We start from the raw sequence: 5284 nt of genomic DNA on the forward strand, positions 1-5284 counted from the left end.
CCAGCCACCGGAATGCTGATGCGTGGATGCCTTTTGGTCCCGGTTGGTGCCACTAACCAGGACCAAAGGCCCCCCTGACTGGGCTCGGCGCACCGGCCACGTGGAGGACCATCTGTCCCGGTTCGTGTTTGAACCGGGACTAATGGGTTGAGGTATTAGTAACGACCCATTAGTCCCGGTTCATGAGCCGAGACTAAAGGCCCTTACGAACCGGGTCTAATAGGTGTTTTTCTACTAGTGACCGGTGTCGTGGTACTAAGACTGATTGTAGAATAGGGGGGTAGGTATGGAGAGGCAAGATCCTAGCTATGGAGTAGTTGTATAGGCAAGAGATTTACGAGTTCAGGCCCTTCTCGGAGGAAGTAACAGCCCTATGTCTCGGAGCCCGGAGGCGGTCGACTGGATTATATGCGTATGAGTTACAGGGGTGCAAACCCTTCTGCCTGTGGAGGGGGTGGCTTATATAGAGTGCGCCAGGACCCCAACCAGCCCATGTAGCGGAGGGTTCAATGTACATAAAGGCCTGGCGTTACTGGTAACGCCCTACATAAAGTGCTATCATGGTCATAAAGACTATTTAATAACAGACCATTTGGATGCAGAATGACCTTAGACCTCCTGGTGGTCGAGTGAGTCTTCATGGTCGAGTGTCTTCGAGTCTGTCGAATGGAATCCCTCCAGGTCGACTGGAAGGCAGTTTCTTCTAGAGATGTCCTAGGGGAGGGTACCTTGGACAGGTTCATGACCCTACCCTAGGTACATGACTTCATCATTAGCCCCCGAATGGATCGAGGTTTGAGTGAGGGAGGAGTTGAGAATTTTTCCAACCTATTTTTCGTGCTGCGAGTGTGTCTTACTTTGGATCAATGTCTTCTTAGCAATGGTGTCAACTTCTCTTTTAGTCGCCTTGATCCATTCTTTACATCTGTCGAGTGAACTTTATGAACTTGGAGATTTCCGATCGACGGATCGGAGGAAATCTGCCGTCTGACAAGTTGCTCTGCTGTTAGCGGATTTAGCGGGATCCAAATTTCGGGAAGCGCGCAAAGCGGAGAAGGCCGCGGTACTCGGATGGGATAAGGTGAAGACGCCTCGATCTCCATGCCGCCTTTCTTGCCACGTATCGCGCGCGCGACTATTGCGGGATTTGACAGGATTGCCCGGGCCTACCAGTCAGCCACTCGGAAGCGACTTCATATAAGGCGCCGGGCGGGGGTTTTTGAACAATGCGCCCTCATTTTCTCCTCCTTCGTCCTCAGATTCATATGCTGCGCTCGCCGCCTGCTCAGCGCAGCTGCTCTGTGCCTGCTTCGCCGGCGACAATGGTGAAGGAGAATACGGCGGCTTTGGAGCGGGTGAAGAAGGCGATGGCGAAGGCGAAGGGGAGAGTGTTGGGGATAAAACTATTTGTGTAAGCCGCCCAGGAGGGGCCGGGTTACGCAAAGAGGACTCATCAGAGGAAGCCCAAGACCAAGCATGAAGATGGCGGTTCAATAAAAGGCTTAAGGCCGATAGGCGGCTTAAGGCCCGTTGTAGTAAACCGCCATGATGGCATGACTTGTAATATAAGGTAGATTTAACTAGTCACCGAGCCGGACACTGTTTATAAGCCGGACGGGACTCTGTAAGCCATAGGGCGTCAACCCGTGTATATAAGGGGACGACCTACTGGCGGCCTAGGGCAAGAAACAACTCATCGAGAGCCGGGCATAGTTACAGGCCCCTGAGGAGAAGCCGGATAACACATATTGGACGATTCACTTTGATGGGTCCAGGCAGTTAGAAGGCTCGGGGGCTAGAGTGGTGTTAACTTCCCCTCGAGGTGACAAATTTCGTTATGTAATCCAGCTTATGTTTCCATGTACTAACAATGCAGCTGAATATGAGGCCTCACTCCATGGTCTCCGGATGGCTAAGGAGATGAACTTAAGCCGGGTACGATGCTTGGGCGATTCAGATCTTGTGGCTCAACAAGTGTCAGGCAAGTGGGATTCCAGGGACCCCCTTATGGCTGCTTACCGTCGTGAGGTAGATGCTGTGGCTGGTCACTTTACGGGTTATCAAGTGGAACACATCGATCGAAGGAAGAATGAGGCGGCTGATGCTTTAAGCCGGTTGGGATCCCAACGTAAACCGGTGCCGCCCAATACCTTTCTCGATGTGTTACATAACCCTTCTGTCAAGGTGCCTACCGAGGAAGAACTAGCAGTGCCAGACCCGGAGGCACAGCTGGTGGCGGCTCTTCACGTTATCCCGGATTGGACGGTGCCTTATTTGGCTTACATGACCCGGGGTGAATTGCCGGAGGATGAGACATTGGCAGGACAAATTATCAGGCGCTCCAAATCCTTGATGATTATTAACGGCGAATTACATCACCTAAGCATCACGGGGGCGTTTCAACACTGTGTGTCACCTACAGAAGGCCAAGAAATACTTCGTGAGATCCATGAAGGAGATTGTGGCCATCATGCCGGGTCAAGATCTCTCGTAGCCAAGGCTTTTCGTCATGGTTTCTATTGGCTGACGGCTCATGCTGATGCGGAGGATCTGGTCAGTAAATGTGATGGTTGTCAAAAGTTCTCACGACGAGCTCATGTGCCGGCTCAAGAATTGAGGATGATCCCAATCACTTGGCCATTTGCAGTCTGGGAGCTTGACATGGTTGGACCTTTCAAAAGGTCTAAGACAAATAGACACATCTACTGGTGGCAGTGGATAAGTTTACCAAGTGGGTTGAGGCAGAGCCGGTAAGTAAGTGTGATGCAGCCACGGCGGTTCAGTTCATGAAAAAAGTGATCTTTCGTTTTGGTTTTCCACATAGCATCATAACTGATAATGGCACTAATCTCTCTAAGGGTGCCATGGAAGAGTTCTGTCAAAGAGAACACATCCGGCTTGATGTTTCGGCCGTTGCTCATCCTCAATCCAATGGTCAAGTAGAGAGACACTACTAGGGAAAACCTTATACACAGAAATTTAGCAACAGCGCGGGTCAAAAAAGCGCGCTAGTGCTATATAGCAGTAGCGATCTAAGTAAAACCGCGCTACAGATACAAACTTAGCAGTAGCGCTTGCGGCCGAGAAAGCGCTACTACTAATATTCCCATTGGCAGAATGCTAGGCTACGCATAGCAGTAGCGGGCTTCGCCGAAACGCGCTACCGCTAGAGCATAATTAGCAACGCGTTTCCTGAGAAGAGCGCTACTACTAACGGAAATAAAATAAGATGAAAAACAAATAGAAAAGTAAATGAAAATGAAAGAAATAGAAAAAGGAGAAAGGGAAAAATAAAATGTAAAGCAAAGTAAATGAAAAAGCGAAAAATCGAAGGAAGGTATAGCAGCAGCGTTTGTTCGTAAGAGGCGCTACAGCTAACGTAGCTGCAGCACGTGTCCTAGACCCCCGCTATAAAAACAGAAAAGGAAATTAAAAAAGGAAGAAATTTACATAGCTATAGCAGCAGCGCGTTTTGTAGAAACCGCTATAGCTATCTTAGCTATAGCGCGTTTTGCGAAACGCGCTACCGCTAAGTTTGACTTAACCAAAAAACCGTTTCCCCCCGGCCACCACTTCTCCCCCAAATCCCTCAACCCACCCCGCGTGCCGCCGTCTCCCCGATTCACCGTCGCCCCACTTCGCCGCCGCCGACGACGCCACCAGAGCCGTGCGCCGTCGACGACACCGGAGCCGCCCCCAACGCCACGGAGCCGCGCAGCCTCGTCAACACCACAGGAGCCGCCGTCGACGCCACCTTCCTCGCCGTCACCGGAGACGCCCCTGCCTCCCTCGTCGTCACCGGAGATGCCCATGCCTCCCTCGCCACCACTGCCTCCGTCGCCACCACCAGAGCCATCATCTGTAAGCCCCCACCCCTCTCTCTCTCATGCATAGGTTAGCCAGTTTAATTAGGTTAATTATCTAGGTTAGGGCAAAAATTTAGTTAGGGCATTGACAGAGAAGTAGTTAGGTTAACTAGTTTAATTAGGTTAATTATCTAGGTTAGTGCAAAAACTTTGTTAGGGCTTTGACAGAGAACTAGTCAGGTTAACTAGTTTAATTAGATTAATTATCCATGTTAATTAGTGCAAAAATTTATTTTAGGCTTTGGCAGAGAACTAGCTGTGTTAACTAGTTTAATTAGGGTTAATTATCTAGGTAAACTAGATTAACTAACTAGGTTAAATAGTTAGGTTAATTAGGTTCGTTGGATTAACAAGCTAGGTTAAGTAGATTGGCAAAGGTTTTTGATTTTTGAAAAGACCACTATTTTTCAAGGAAAATAATTTAGGCAAATTTTATTTTTCATTGAAGTGGTCATGTTATATCTTTTCATTGAAGTTGTTCGATTGTGCCCAAGTGGCTTTTTTGTTTCCAGGGAATGATGCTGAGTGGCCTATGTTTTGCCGGAATGTTGATTCATTTCTGTTCCGGCAAATTTCAGGTTCTCGATTTGTCCACTTTTTAGAAAAGGTCATGCCGAAATTTCCCGTGAATTTCGGCATGACTTGTGCTACAAACTAGGACATATCGAGTGCCCGGGATTTGCCGCACCAGGAAGGAGTCAACATTCCTGCAAAACAATTGTCCTTTTTTATGTCATTATTCATTTTATTAGATCTAGAATTAGTTGACTAGATTTAATCATAGGAAACATGGCTACCAACGATGAAGGACAGGGTTCTGGTGATTGCGACGACGTCTACCGGGCGGCAGACAAATTTTTTAGCCTTACCGACGATCAACAGATGTTGTTGCTGGGCCCACCGGTGGCATCGGGGACTGAGACCGACACGCAGACCGGTGCTGAGACTGACACGCAGATCGGTGCTGAGACTGAGACCGGCGCGGAGATTCAGACCGGCATCGAGACCGGCGCTGAGACCGGTGCTGCCTCGGGGAGTGGAGCCGGTGTAGAACTGAAAGCAAAGAGGCAACGGGTTCCTAACAAACTCAGGACTACTAGACTGGTGGTCACGGAGGTGGAAAACGGCAATTTTGAGCCAAAGGCGCCCGAGGAAGCGCGCGCGTGCTACGGCAATCAAATAGGCTGCATCATACGGACAACCGCCACCATCAACGATGAGAATCTAAAGAAGATAGAAACTATGAGGAGCTCCCTCCTAAAGAAGTTTCACCAGATATTCTTATTCCCGGGCCAGAATGAGAAGGATTATGAAGATCCAGACAAGGACCCGGCAATGAAGAAGATAAACAAACACGCCATGACCAAGTTTAGCAACGCGTTGGCCGCCTGGAAAAATTGAGTGAAAGCGAAGATCAA

The sequence above is a fragment of the Triticum aestivum genome, chromosome 2B (genome assembly GCF_018294505.1).
Source record: "Triticum aestivum cultivar Chinese Spring chromosome 2B, IWGSC CS RefSeq v2.1, whole genome shotgun sequence".
In the NCBI taxonomy this organism is placed as follows: domain Eukaryota; kingdom Viridiplantae; phylum Streptophyta; class Magnoliopsida; order Poales; family Poaceae; genus Triticum; species Triticum aestivum.